General features: G+C 34.4%; 1 protein-coding gene and 1 long non-coding RNA gene across 2 annotated transcripts in view; one reads left to right on the forward strand and one right to left on the reverse strand.

Annotated features, from left to right (window-relative positions):
* The window catches only part of LOC150104243 (uncharacterized), a 72,036-nt gene that overhangs the window by 53,710 nt on the left and 1,855 nt on the right, over nucleotides 1-16,471 (reverse strand). The window lies entirely within an intron of this gene.
* Nucleotides 1-16,471, forward strand: part of LOC150104244 (uncharacterized) — a 72,466-nt gene that overhangs the window by 2,361 nt on the left and 53,634 nt on the right. Inside the window, exon 2 of the long non-coding RNA XR_016548650.1 lies at nucleotides 2,283-2,320. This is a non-coding gene — a long non-coding RNA (uncharacterized LOC150104244). The remainder of the gene's footprint in view (nucleotides 1-2,282; nucleotides 2,321-16,471) is intronic.

Below are 16,471 nucleotides of genomic sequence, written 5' to 3' on the forward strand. Positions count from 1 at the left end.
TAATTTATTCTCTCCATCACGTGCCCTACAGATCACAAGCGATCGAGTGAATCAGGGCCTCACATTTACAAAAGAAAAACTCCTTACGAATTCTTCCTTTAAGCGCTTGTCGACACAGATCTTAACCGATATCTTTTGCCGCTCCCAAGCGTAACTAAGTAGTTGATAAGTTGTTCCTATCGGGGTGAAATGGGCTTTTAAAGGGTGAGAAAGAAACTCTAAATGAACCGACTACATATGGTGTCTAAAATGCTGAGTTGACTTTTTCTTTAAGATATTCTTAGCAACAAAAAAAATAAATAAATAAATAAACAAAATAAAGAGCAATTTTGCACTTCATAAATTGAAGTTCAATAATATAAAAAATGAACCTAGATCAAAGCAGGTGTGTGCAATGACGTTACCACAAACACAACATCCGGGATTCAGGATCAGACTACGAAGTTAGATTTTAAGTAAACAAATAAAAGATATGTATTCAAAGAAAATTTAGTGTGGTTATTTGTTTACAAAGGGAAGACAGTTTATGTAAAATTCCTTTATACATCACGGCACCAGCGAGATATGACGAATTTGGGAAAAGGTAAAAAGCAAACATCTCTGAATCATACGAAGCTAAGCCTTCGAGTTCATTTTCTTTGCCGTGTCTACAATAACTCTTTTTTTTTTTTTTTTTTTTTTGAAAAATCTAAATTGCGACTCTTCCCTGTGAACATAATTTTAAGGCGGATAGAGCAGCTACCATTAGTCTTTACTGCAGACAACACCCAAGAAAGAACGCACTGTTCTTCTCCCCCCCCCCAAGAGGTTTAGAAATTATTTGTAACCAACAGGAACCGCCAAACAAGGTAGGAAACTTCCCTTACCCTTTAGGGGAGGGGAAGGTCGGTGACATTTGTGTGTTCCGGAGGCTCATAATTCCCATTAAAGGAAGTGTAACCTACCCCCTAACACGGACAAGTAGCTTTTTCCAACAATATTCCACTATATAAGAAAATCCTGTTTCTTCTGTTGGTAGGCAAAATAATGCAAATCTTGAGATCTAAAATTTCATCTTGTAAGAATATAGCTGCATGCATTTTTCGTTTTCTTGGATCAATAAACAAAATTTTTCATATGCGAATCAGTTATAATTATAAAGAAAATGCTAATAATATAAAATTATTTAAATACATTTTAGTATTATTATTAAAGAAAACTAATGCACAATAAATAAATAAGTTGAAATTTTTAAAATAGAAATGAATTTTTTAGTATTAAGGTTTTATTTCTAAATTTCGTAAACACAGGAATTTTTGAATTTTATAATTTTGAATAAATATTTAGTTGCTTGGAATTCATGTTCAATGATGCAGAATCATTATTCCTTTTGCCTTTTGTTTCCGATATGCTGAACATTAAGTCTATGCAAAATTTAACTGGAATGCAACTTTTCATCTTTATTTTGGATCGGATTTTTGCAAATCTTTTCTTATAAACATATTCATCCCCCCCCCCCTTAGGACGAGTTGTTTACGCTAATGATTTATTAAGGAGAAAAATGAGATTCATTTTTTAAAACGACGATGAGTTATAAATATTTAAAAACACTGAAATGCGAGTGGCTACACAATTTAAAATATATCTAATACCTAATCATATGTTAATATTTATTTTTCCCTTCCCATTGGCATACAAAAATATAATCTAAAATCGCTCTTTGACAGCAAGTGGATCAATCAGAAAGAATGTATTAAAAAAAAAATATATATATATATATGACAGCATTAATATCAATCACGTGCAGTGCTAATTTTTTGTACATCAAGCAATTTAAAATGCATTTAATACAGTTGTTGTTTTGTCCTCTTTATTAGCAGGATATTATCTTTATCCATCGAAGACTGGTTATTCCACTTTGGCAGCTTGCTTCATCGACTAATTCATTATCTCTCGTTCGCCCACTGACATCAAAACACAGTTCCAATCAAAACAATCCGATCTCTTTTTTTTTTTTTTTCTTTTTAATATTCACCGTTGAACCTCTGATAACCTTCTGTAACGTGCACGGATTAAATTTCACATTTCAAAAAAACAACATAAATCAGTGCTTTCCAAATGTATTAGCAGCGCCCCCTATCTTAATGACACTTCTTCAATCAGTAATTATATTTTATTCGTCAAATTAAAAAAATATATATATTAATAGTCGTAAAATCTAAATGTTAAGATTTTAAGATGTGAAAAAAAATTTCATGTTTAAAATATATCTTAATAGTTGGGTTTTTTTTTTTTCTTTTCAGATCAGAATTAATCCAACTGTGATGTTCTTATATGAAGTGTAAGTAATGTACATTGTTGTATACGATAATCAATGCAGTTAAAATTATTGCCTTCGATAGAATATTTCTGGTAGTTTCCATCCAGCCAATCATAATACAATAAAACATGTTAAGGGATTATAGCATTAACTAGTTGACCGGATGATAGCAGTAAGTGTTGAGGGGAAAGATCAGCGACTCTTTGACACTTGTCAGATGCTTACTGAAGTTTTTGAGGGACTAATAAGATCTTGTCCAGGGGTTAACTATGATATTCTTCCGTCTCTTTAAGGCACCAACCCACGTACTGATGCGAAATGTGAAGTCGTCTAAAAACAACCCACATGACACAAGGACTCGGAGCTTCTTTACGCTATAGGGAAGGGGGGAGGATTTAAAATACTGGATGAAAGGTCATTAAAATCATGAGTGTGCTGAATATAGAAGTGGTTGTGCGAATTTATTGGGACCTTTGGTGAGTAATCGGAACCCTGGGGAAGGGGAAAAGGTTTCTTGTCTGCCTTGTCCCACTAACAAGACTGGAATTTCTACATCCACCCTCACTGCTTGCAGTCACGCGTGATTAATCACACGCTTGCACACACAGACGCACGGACAACTTAAAAAAAAAAAAAACAGTTCCAGTTTTGCTGACGGAGAATGAGAAGCTCTGCAGGAGTTGCCATTACCCTCGCCCTTCAAGTCACCGACGTTAATCCTTAGGTAACGCTTGGCAATAAATCTGCAACAGTCACTAGATATTAAGTGAAGTCGAACAACAAATCTCCTTTGTGCCCGAACGGTCGCATTTGCGGAACATTTGGAGATATTTAACAACACTATCCTATCACTCCGTCCTCCCCCACAAAGAGAGAGAGAGAAAAGACCAAAAAAAAAAATCAAAGTGTATAACTCGTGGTGGGAAACCGATTACTTGGAATTGTAAACCATTCTGAATCATCAATATCTCTGATAATGATTTATCTAAAAAATTATGCTAATCGATCTATATTTCCATTGTTATTCCACATTGTCAGTTGAATTGGAATGTTTAATATATACTGTATATCAGTTTACTACGAGTTGGTAATTTTGGTTAATTTTCTTAGGTAGAAATCGGCCTTTTAAAAGGATGCTTTTGAATAATTCACTAACTTAATAAATAGTGTTGTCTCAATACAACGAATGAAATATACATGGTTTATCCTTTAATATTCTGGCCATTGGTAACAGCAATATTGAAACAATGCCTGATTAACCATTGTTTAATATTGTCTCTAACAATTACTCATTATTGCCATCCTAAATGCATTTGTTTAGCAGTGTTTCGGTAATTATTAAAATATTCTATTATTTGTCAACTTCTTTAGTAGCTTTATTAAACCGTACATTAATACTGCATTGTGTTTTTAGACAATTGAATATGACTTCTCTATTGTATATATTTCTGAATGAATTCTGAAATTATCAGGATATTATTTAATAAATCTCGATAAGAACATGTTAGCTTCCCCCCCCCCTCCATCGGTTCCAATGCTTCAGGACTCGCAACAAACTCCTGGCGGATGGTATGAGTTGCCTTAATAACATTGATGAACTCATTTCTAATTCAGTTCATGATGTCCGCACTGACCTAATGAGACTTACAATTATAGAAAAAGATTGCTTACGTTATGTTATCAGGTTGACGGATTACGGAGTAGATTTTTGTTACTTTGACCTAAATTGCCCCTGCAGACCATAAATTCATGCTATTGATCTAATGGATTCGTTCTTGGTGTTCAAGAAAGGTAAATCTTGACTATTTAAGCCCGCTTTTCATAAGGAGATTTGATTCTAATTGAATTCGAAGAACTCTTTAATTTTGAAGTTTCTTGGACTACTTTGTTCAATACTCAATTATCTAGCTAGCTAAAGAATTTCTTTGGGTATTTTTTAAATATGTAATAACGTAGTTCGTTGGTTTCAGATGGATATGACGTAATGCTTCTATGGCTAAATTATGATATCTTTACATTTATTGAAATACTGACTTTACTAAATCAATATTTCAGTAAATCTGATCTGATCAATGATGTTAATGTGCACATGCGCACTTAAATTCAATAATGTAGAATGCTTTCCGACAAAAGCATTGACAAAATTTCTAGTGTTGAGATATCAGTTTGCAAACTTTTCACGATACAAACTGTTTCCTTGGAAACAATAAAAAAATCTTCTTAGTCTTATTACGGAAGTAAAATATAAAAAAATTCGAAAATACGAAGTTACGGGAAAAAAAGTGAACTAATATAATCAAGTAGTTGACTACGTTTCCAAATCAAATGTTTTTTTTTTTTTTTTGTTAGATGGGTGAAACAAGAAGACTTTTCATATTTCCCGTAATCTGTAGAAGAAAAACGTATGGATAGCGTGTTATTGAGCTATAAACTCTGATCATGGCAGGAGGGTAACAGCAATAGCCGATGCTTAAGAACTTCATTGGTTACAGCATTGTCAGCCATTATTCTCTCTCCCTGGATACCTAATTTAGTAGCCTCGTACGACATGCATGGGCTACAGTGAGGCTATTCTTATCCATGCCACGACACGGGAATCCCAAATCAAACGATAATTACATAATCTCAAATAAGAACTGTTAAATTAAAAATATCAAATGGTGTCGCAATTGATAAACAATAAATATAAATTAATTAAAAATTTAAAGATATTACTAAGGATTTCCAAAATTAAATAATAGTTGCTTACGAGTAGTATAGATGTCACACATTTGCGCAATATACAGATGTGCGTGTGCTGAACCACTACAAATAACCATAAAGCACGGAGTTGACATCGGGCCTCGGTAGCGTAGTGCTTGTGGCTTGCTAAGTGAAAGTACCTCGGATCAAATCTCCTCACGAAGAATATTTTCCCATGTTTTTACTCTTAGTACCAAGTTAGTCGATCTTGGGCCGGGGTTGTGCTGGGGGGGGGGGGGGTACCCTCTCACAGGCAAACAGATCGACCAGTGAACACACACACATTTACCTCCTACTTTGTTAAACTTCTAAGTGTGAAACTGATTTTATTAAATCAGTGTTTCACACTTGGCACGCACATCGAATTTCTAATTAAATTCTAAATCTTTGTAATCGTTTTTCGAAATGGTCAGACTGCTTTGGACAGGTACACAATCAAGTTTATTATTTGATAGCGTATACGTTACAGAACATTTCTTGGCTAATCAAATACGATATTTTTTTATATATTCAAAAGGTGTTAATTCTTAAATCTCCCTTATAAAAACATATTACCCACTATCATCACTTACAGTAGCAGTGAATAAGTTTTCTTTGTAAGCAGATATTATTCGTTCTTGTGCAGGCAAATTGGCAAAGTTTCAAAAAGCAAAATGAAACTACGGTCGTATGTTGTTTAAATAACAATCTTTCTAGAATGATATGGTATGCTAACAATGCGGTAGCTCAAAGTTCATAAAAGGTATCTAAATTTCCATTCTTACTAACCAAACATTTTACAAAACGCATTCTTTAGTTTGAAGTTAAAAAAAAAAAAAATATTTCCCAATCAGAATTGGAAAATAACCACCCTTATATCCACGGCAAAGTGTGAGGAAAGTAACTAATAAAATATGTAACAGGTCATGCTAAGAGAAATCCATTACAAGCATTTTTTTTTCAGGATAAAAAAAAAATAGGTCTGTTCGTATGTTTTCTATAGTTTATCGCTGTAATTTTCCATGAATTACTGCCTGTTGTTTCACTTATATGTTGTAGACAGACACTATTAACAACCCTTAAATTGAAATCGTGGCTGTTGTGAAATTGTCCGGAGGTGTGCTATGGACTTCCTCATATGAACCGAGTTCACGAAGTGTGTTGATGCAGTTATTGTCTGCTCCAATTTTCTTTCACAGAAAGCGACATTAGATTCAGATCTAAGACTGCTGGTAGTGTTAAATCTGTCATTTTTTTGGATCATTACTTAATATTTATAGCTGAGTATGGAACAAGGAGAACTAAATGACTTCATCAACATCATTTTAACTTGCACACCAAGGAAAGTTGGAAGCAGGAAAGTGAGGACCACAAAAACCTTTTTATTGGTCGTGAGTATTTAAATGGCAGATTAAGGCCACTGGATCCAAGTGTTCGTGAGGTGCAAACAGGTCGTTGAAAATAGCATTCGCAAAAAAGACGAGGAAAAGTGTAAAATGACGGCCAATAGCACCAACATTCGCCAGTTATCATAACCAAAATTATCTGAGGGCCAATATGTAATGACACAGTTATTTTTTCGTCTAAGTACAAGAGAAACATTTATAAAGGGTTTACAACTAAAGGTGGTTAGTTAGCCTCATACGGGGCTCACAGGCATCTTCATCTGAAAATCTTATGTTTTTTTTTTTTTATCGCACAAAACCAAACTAGCCATAGAACATAATATAATCGTATCACATCCTTAGCTGTTTTTGAGGCCATTCTACACAACTGAATCAAATCTTTTAATATCCAAGATTGCTAGTCAGTAACTCTGGTGAAAGAAGTGATCCTTAAATGTGTCGTAATTTTTTTTTTTTTTTTCAGGAGATTACTAGCTGTTCTTCCTGTCACAACTTTTTAATTGTAAAATTTAAAACATAGGCATAAGAATTGCTGAAATGTTTGGCGTCATTTCTATGTGATTTCCACGTTAATACTATGGGTGGATTAAACTTTTAAAATATTTATATAATCTGAAAAAGGCCAAATATAATTTTTTTAAAAAAATAGGATATCTAATAATAGTGCAATGATCTGACATCAAAGAATAAAATTCATCCCATCTAAGGATATTTACCAAACATTCATGCTCGAACTGGAATTTTAATTCAGAATTGGTTCGCTAACCAGCCGACATTTTTAAGATTATTCCTCTCGTAATTTCCTCTTTACATTTGATATTATTTAAGTATGATTCCTACATAGAATCATACTTAAAGGTGGGGGGGGGTGAGCTATGATTCCTACATAGAATCATAGCTCACCCCCCCCACACACACACACCCTTAGAAAGGATAACGTATCTGATTTGTAACACTTGGAGCTCACTAAGTGTGAAAATAACAGAGACCCAGGCCCATTTCCTACCCCTTAATTTATATTCATCTTTGGCTGTTATCAGCCGTCTATGCATGTTATACAAGGTCTGTCGAAGACTATACCGATCTAAGATGAAAAGCCAAACGGCTATTTTTTTCTGGCGAGGTTGATATAAGTTAAGGGGGTAAAAATCCCTTATTGTTTTTCAGCCAGTAAGCGAAACTAAGATCGAAAACTACGATCTGTAACGTTTCATGCCGACGAACTGTCAGCGTATCCAAGCGTAAGTGACCACTTGGTAGTGCCACACCACGGCAACTCGTTGCAAAGGTGGAGCAAGTTCCCTCACTGTTCTTGATATTTTCTCATAATGTAAAACACACAGCTCTTAAGAGATGTAGTACTGTTTTACATTATGAGGAGAGGTCACTACCCTATACTGATATTCTAGGTCTAGCTACTCACTGATGAGACCTCAAAAAAGGTTGAAACCGGTCTGGATAGTGACCTCTCCTCATAATGTAAAACAGTACTACATCTCTTAAGAGCTGTGTGTTTTACATTATGAGAAAATATCAAGAACAGTGAGGGAACTTGCTCCACCTTTGCAACGAGTTGCCGTGGTGTGGCACTACCAAGTGGTCACTTACGCTTGGATACGCTGACAGTTCGTCGGCATGAAACGTTACAGATCGTAGTTTTCGATCTTAGTTTCGCTTACTGGCTGAAAAGCAATAAGGGATTTTTACCCCCTTAACTTACTATACCGATCTTATCAATCCTTTTATTGAGGACGGTGAAGGTCACTTAGTCAATTCACGAAAAACAAGGAAGAATAAAAAAAAAAAAAACAGGCAGATGTAAAGTAAACAAAACAATGACTGCTATGCAACCTCTTTACGTCTGCAATTTACCCCCGCATCCCCCTGGTACTTCCTCTCGGTCCTTGATCCAGTGTCTTTCCATGCTTGCTTCCGCTCTCTCGTACTCAGCAACAGACAGTTATTCATCACCCTTCCTTCTTTTAAGGGGTCATCTCTACATTGTTTCTATAGCTCGTTGAGTGACGGATTTCATTTCAATAATGAGGAAACAAATGCAGGGAAAAAAAAAAAAAGATGGAATAATCACAAGATGCCAAAATCTCGGCATGCACCATGATTTGATCTTTCTAGCTGGTTAAGCCAGCTAATTAGTTTCAGGCAGAAAGTATGGAAGATAAGTCGACGTTGTTCACGCTTGGCAGTAACAGGAAGTCGAATATTGGGTGTCCATTCCAGTCGAAGACAAGAATTATCGTTAGAGAGACACACATCTAAATGACTAACGCGTAAATTGGGTAGGAAGACGCAACTGTAACTGTTAAGGTAAGAGAACATCTTAGTGAACCGTAACAGACGAAGATGGACATTCGTTATTTATAGCGGAGTGGATGAGAAAGGACAGTGAGGTGACAGCTACATTTACCAGTTCGTTATTTGCATTCCTGATGGCAACTGTTGCATTTCTTCAGTTGTTAATGACCCCTCCTCCCACTTTTGCAATCTCCTTTTCAATTGCTTTGCTGATAAGTGAAATCAAAAAAATCTTTCTGCTTCTTTACCACCCTCCTTAAATGAGATATACTGATTCTTCCTGTGTAGATATGCTGGCGAACACCTGAAATAGCACCAGCTGGAATGGCCTTGAGGGAAACATCAGCAGGAGACATAAACCATAAGTAATTTTGCTTAAGGCTCGTTCATATGTTATGTAACACATTTTTCGAATTTTTGATCATCCGCTCTCCTCTGAGAAACCTAAAATAAAATGTAATAGGTAGCAAGTTATTTTCAATAACACTTTTAATTGTAAAGCGTCATATTTTCTGCATGTTTGTTTAAAACTACAGGTGAGTCATTCTTCATGATACTAAACTCAATATGGTGTTGAATTACTACTTCCTTCAGAAATAGTAAATCTTTCTTAAATAACTATAAGAAATAATTAAAAATATATTATCTTTAGAATAACACTTTGTTTTTATTTTATTATTTTTTTATCTTCAATATATTTAGATTACTGAGCTAGTATATCTGCTATTTATTTATTTTTTAATGCTAATCTCATTATCGGTATTCTGAGTAGAAATCAGTTTTTCAATTATTGATCCCATGTAGACAAAGATCAACAATTACTTTGTTTCAAGGCTGCATTAATATATACATATATACACATACACACACACTCCTTGACGTCAGAAAATTTTAGCAGAAAATTAATAAAATAAACGGCTATTCTATGTCAATGGCCATTTTTATTATTTTTATTACTACTGAACACTTACAAAGACTGTAATTAATAATTACACTGTAATTTAGAGAATGGATGGATTGGGAAAAAAAAAAAACTTTTTTACTGTAAAATTTCTCCAAAATTTGAAGCCAGATTACTTTCTCAAGCTGACACAAAAAAAAAACGAAACTAAAATAATGCAAATTATTGAATTTCATTCGTATCACTAGAGGTCCATGAAAAAGCCGGTCAGTCATTTAGCAGACTCCATAGCGGACGGGAGAACGACTCATCGCGAGCCCTTGGGATGCATGAGTTTGATTCTTTAAAATGTGAGAAACAGTTCTTTGAATTAAGGATTTTTTCCCCCAAATTCAAGATGCGTTACCCGGTCATACGGAGGTAGAAGATCTTTTCCACCCGGATAACTGAGCCTTTCAGCCTACAAAAGAAACCACTCCAAGAGTATGTATGGAATTTAGCCATAAACATTGGACTTGTAAGAACCTTATAAGAAGGATGGCCAAGGATAGTTTAAGGGATTGCAAACCTGGATTGAAGGGGAGATTGTCTAAGATAGGAACTAGACTGTAAATACCGAATTCTCCCAGAAGGAGGATGCCTTGATCTGCTCCCCAACCAAAGGGAGATGTGCATATAAACCATAAGTCGCGGTACAACAACCATCATACTCCCTCCCCCCAGTTGGTTTAGGCTGTGTATTAAACAGAAAAACTATATAGCGTTGTTTTAGTGCTTAACTATATAGTTTATTTTCAAACACAACTATGAACTGGTAGCGACAGCAATTATATTGTATAATGAAATTGTTACAATTTTTAGATGTTTTAAAACTAAAGAGTAGGAAGACTTTCTAGCATTCTGGGAAAAAAAGACAAAAAAATCCTATTTTCCGTGACGTAGAAGGTAAAGGAATGCATCGCAATGGTGCTACCTGTTCCTATTATTGTACAGTTACACGTCCCAGCTGAGTGGCTGAATGGACCACATTAGTGGTCCACTGCCTCTCCTTTCTGTCGACAATTTTTCAGTTACGCTTGGACAACTGTATAAGTAGGCACCGTCTATGGGAGCCATTATAGTAAGCGATAATATTACCAGTCATAGTCGCAGGTAATTGAACTCTCTTTGGATATTTCTGACTACAGTTTTCAGGAAACAAAGAATTCTTTCTTCTCTATAGTCTTCGTTAATTTTGTCTACGTAAGCACACTTCCCCCTTTTCTCATTCAGTCCTTTTTTAGAGATAGTAACTGATATCACCAGCTACGGAGGGGGACGGGTTGAGCTTGAGGAAACGCTTTAGTCTATCCTGAGGACGTAAGTTTGTATCGGGAACCAACAGGTACCTAGAATACAATAACGTCTTGTCAATGATAGCAAGTTTTAAGCGGACTAAAAATACATTCACTCAGGAGTTCATTCATGATAACAAGCTGATGATCCTGGACGAACCAAAGAAGTCTATTTTTTTTTTCTATTTGTCGTATACATATTGTAATAGTGTTATTCTCTTGAAAGTCTATTACAGCGATGCACCTAACGAATACTTAAAACAATAATAAATGTTACTTTTATAGCCATATTTGCAATAGATTTGGAAAATAATATTGCCAGTATATTTTTTTTTACGTTTCATTAGTTTATGTGGCAATAATCCTACCTTATCCAAAATAATCTTTCATATTAAACTCATGCATTGTCGCAATGAGAGAATTTATCCCCCCCCCCAATGATTTCACGCGGTGTTCTTATGATGAACAACCAAGTTGTATTTTTTTCCTACCTTTTTCTTGTGAATTGATAACCATATATTTATTTATTTTAACTGCGCTACTGTAAGATGACCAAGTAGTACGTACTCAAATCTTGGAGCATCTCAGACTTTCCCCCTCTTTTTTTTTTTTTTTTTGTACAACTTGTATTAAATAAATGCAACGTTAAGTTATCTTGCATGCGAACAAAAAAAAAAATCAATTAGAAACTAAAACAATTATTTTAATTTTTTTTCATATAATGCCCTATTTTGAGTGCCTCTAGTGAAAGTTTTCGACTGTCCTGAGAACTCAAATTTTAAAAATTTAAACACGTGAATTTATGTTATTAAAAAGTTCCAAACCGGTTTAAAGAAATAAAAAAAAATTAACTACCAGTTTCAGAGACGTATACCTGGCTAGACACTTTCAATGAATAGCTTTTCTTATTACAATCAGAGATTGTAATAATATTTCAAGATTTTTTTTAAAAATTTGTCTCTTGCAACAACCATGTTTAGTAATCATCTTTAACTCTTTGAATTCATTGCATCCATGTTTCAAAATGAAATCTTCTCATAACGAAAGAGAATTCATAAGAATACTTCAGAATTTTCTACTAGGGAAGACTGTAACATTCATGTGTTCTGATCCCTAATTATTCCTCTTAGAACATCATTCTTACACAGAAAAATCATTAAAGCGTAATACATCAAGCACGCATCTCTGATTTTTCTCTTAATTATTTTTTAATGTTTTCTTCTATCTGATTAAATTCCAGTTGGGCTGCGAGTCTGTACTTTGATAGCTGTCGTGAACGACACTCGACTTTCTGGTTTTTGTAGAATCAGTGACCCTTTGTGATGGTTTACAAGGAATAAAAAAAATAACAAAAGAATACCTGTTATAGAAGAAGGATTCTTTCACATAATAAAAGCCGTTTTTATTATAATAACTTCCTACTTAATTTTGTTCTAAAACAAGCCTTGATTTTCCGAGAGTTATTTCAATGTATATCTTTATTTTATTTCCGCAAAGGAAACTGGTGAATAGATATGAAAATGGAGCATTAGAATCAAATGAATGAATATATAAAAAAAGGAGAGCAGTGTCAGTTTGCGTGTTGCCATGGTAACAGATGAAAGTTGCATTTATATCGTTTGAATTCCAAAAGACTACGGAAATCAACAACTAATGCTAAAAGTGAATATAGCACTTTTTACCATTGTTGAAATGCATTTTCCCCTGTTTATATCGGTAACGGTGGCAACCAGAAATAGGAAATACATCATTCAATACTTGAAATTCTTTCCCAGTAGTATTGAACTCTTTCTATTCGATGTGTGGCCTCGTGATCTGCAGCTAAAACAAACTCAGGCTGAATTTAGAGAAAGGTACAACCAAATTAAGGAATGGATAAATCTATTCCACTTACCACCTGCAAAGTAGTTAGTGCCAATGAAAACAAGGTGAAACACTTAACATGTGGGTCCTCTCAAGGGGAGTTGTGGCGTGTGTGTAGTACATCTCACAAGTCATTATAGCGACGGGTTAATGAACAGGAGCAAACTGCAAGGAAGTATCTTTATACAAGTATCACGTGCACTAAACCCTCCCTGCGTAATTACACCTGGTGGAGAGCATCCCTCCCGAGTCTTCTATGCATCGGCCTTCTGTTGTGAATAATAAAGGAGAATTATTTTGGTGTTTTGGCTGGCTGAGGTTGTTGGATTATTTCCTGTCAATTTATTGCGACGGAAGAGCAGCGCGGGTGGTTTTCTTAATAGTAGCGCTCATTTTTGGAGCTCCCACCCAGAACAAGTCAATGACATCATGATGGAATCCTCATCGCTCAAGTATAACTACTGACTTGGCGCTTGATGAGAATAAGAATGGAGTTTCTTGAAAACTTTGAGATAGAAGGCAACGTTTGAAATATATTTTAAAAAAAAATCGCGTAATGTAACGTATGAAATTTCCGGGGAAAAAAAAAAGCACAAAGGAATAAAACTATTACATTAAAGATAGGAATTCATCCAGAGAATCCGAAACATCAATCAGATCAGCGAAGCCCTTAATTAAATGCATCAATAAAAATGAATAGGAAAGACTCTTTTGTATCTTTCAAGTTTATATGTGCATCGCATCCTCGTCCCGAAAAGTTGTAAAACCTATCAGTACTGTAGTCTCGCACTAAATGATGATATTCATCTCCCACTTCGTGACTTTTAATTAAAAATACCAAGTCAACTCATAACAAAGGTAACGAAATTTCGTCAGTTATTCACCACTTTCGAAATTTATCCATTCGTTTATTTACTAAGTAGACGAATTATTTACTCAGTCTACTTAATATCAGAAATTTCCCTTCGTTCATTTAAGGAACATTAAGGATGTTAAAAAAATTTCCTTGAATTAAGGTTCAGTTCCTAGTTAAAGCCGTTTTTACATTTCCCAATTTTTGTCAATAAATTAGAATGTTATATTATCGTAGAGAAAAGGATGACACAGAACATGGGCGATATAATCTCCCTTCTCTGAATTTAATTATCCAGGAGAGAGGACAACTAAGTTCGAAAAGTAAAAGACGTCAGATATGCAAATTTTTATTCTATTCAGTGTAATAACGTCAAATAGGAGGTTAAAAAGAAAGAAAGCTACATATTACACGTATTTTCCATAATATGACGAGTCTTTCTCAGGATAAGAATTGTTCTGGGGTTAAAGAAAAACACAGTTGAATATGTTATATCATTGGAATATCGCTGCTTTCAGCTGATTTTTTTTTTTTTAATTTATTTTATAAATTTTAAATGGCAAAATGAATAGCATCTAAGCATAGCAACTATTATCCTGTTTGGTCTCTATCCCTTTTCCCTCCCTATTTAAATTAGAGGTGTGATGTGGCCTAAAAAAAAAAGAACAGGTTCATCTCTATAGTACATCCACCCCCCCCCCTACTAAACACTTATGTTCACAGTTACTAAAAGTACTGAGATTAATTTCAATAAAACTTACTACTTCAAACTTGTACGGGTTGGTATCAGTGGTGATGATCTGTGGATACCGTTCGGGAAGGAGAAAAAAACAACTAGAAAACAGTTAAAGAAGACCTCATAAGATCAACCGTTAGTTAAATTGCTGAATAGTGAAGCCCTGCTTTTTTCCAAATTCTTATCGAAATAAAAGGTCCAAGATAAAATATAATTTTACTGATAGAGAGCTACTTTTAAATAGTAGCTTAACCGAATTATAGCAACACCGCTTGCCAGTGCAGACAAGGCAATTTGCAATGTACCGGCACCCTTTATTATCTCAGCTATTCAAACCACACAAATGGCTCAATCAGCAGATATCGGCTGACCGAATGATCATGAAAACCAGCAGAATAATTAGTGAAGTCTTACAGGTTTTAATCCCCAATTAGGGATAATATTACTCAGCAAATTTCATCGAACACATAGATTAAAATCATTCATATTCTACTATAATTTTGAATATGCAGTATTCCAGTTTTTCTTTACTGAAGTTTACACTCACAAACCATATTACACAAATATGTCTCAACTGTCATTTTAATGCCTAAATATCAAGATGTTGCATTATTATCTGCGAGTACGGTGATCATAAGTTCGTATGACAGGAATGTTCAAACAAACAAAAAATGAATTAATAAGAAAGAAATTTCAGAACGCAACTTCAAACTAACAGACCTTCTATCATACGCATTATGTGATAAGGAAAAGTTTTTGTCCTGTGTTTAGAAACACTTGTAGTGATAAGAAATCGCGCGAGGAATTCGGTCGGTATTTTATTTATTTGTTATTAAATAACGTTACTGATAAAATATTTTTTCTCTCTGCCTAATCAGACAATGATAAAGCAGAGGTACACAAACAACAGATTTCACTCTAGGTATACACACACTCACAGATTTTATCACAACATAGAATCATTAAAATTGACATAAAATATAGTTTATTATTCAGGTTAACAAGGCAAACGAAGTTTGTCCATAAAAGTGCTAATTTCGAACTTTTTTTTTTTTTTTTTCAAAAAGTTTCGCTCTGGAAATAACCTTAATTTTTTTCTTCGTATAAATATATCCATTATAGTTGCTTCGGCATCTAGAAAGAAAGAAAAGAAAAAAGAGCCCAGCTTTCTCGTGGTGCTTGTGCAACTCTACAAATCCTAGATCAGTATATCTATCGAATAAATAAGGCTTTCGCATACAAATAGAGCGAATAAAAAACAGCATTCAGTCTAAAAGCAATCAGATTAATTAATGATCCATCCCTTTTTCTCTTTTAATGATTCGTTCTAATCTTTAAAGAGCGAATTGCATTCCTAAATGAACAGCAATCAATCGTTCCCGATTTATTATTCTAAAGGTTTGAACTCCTGTATTCATTTCACCCTGCAATCTCTAGCATGAACTTATTCCTGAACCAGTATTTCTAAGAAAGTGCAATCTATTTTCATTCACCTTAAACGTGGTATAATTATCTCCTATCTACCCCAACGCTTTCCCACCCGTGGTTCGAGTTTTTTTTTTTTTTTTTTTTTTTATCCCACACACGACAGGTACAAGAAACGATAGCACATCAGTGCCAGGTGTAGGTAATTACACCGTACACGTTTGAGAGCGGATTGCATGTTTTCAATAGATGAGACACTTTGAAACAAAACATTTAAAAAATAAGTGAATTTCATCTAAAATTATTAAAATTACTGGAATTATATTCTAACGTTATGTTATTTGTGATAATTATTTACAAATAGTTGTAAATATTTCGCATGAAGATATAGATTTTCATTTAAAGATGTTGTGGATGGTAAGGTCAAATTTTACTACAAACACCCATATGAATCAAACAGATCGATATGTTGGGGAGTGAGTACGTCATCTCCTCAGTCACCAGGCCAGCAATACACAAAGATGTAAAAGTGTATAAATTCATATAGAATTAATATTTATTGAAATTCTCAAACAGAATCCACTGCTAATCACTAATTCAACATTTTTGATCCGCATTTG

This window comes from Typopeltis vanoorti, chromosome 8, assembly GCF_054136105.1.
Source record: "Typopeltis vanoorti isolate ZY-2024b chromosome 8, IOZ_Tvanoo_1.0, whole genome shotgun sequence".
NCBI lineage: Eukaryota > Metazoa > Arthropoda > Arachnida > Uropygi > Thelyphonidae > Typopeltis > Typopeltis vanoorti.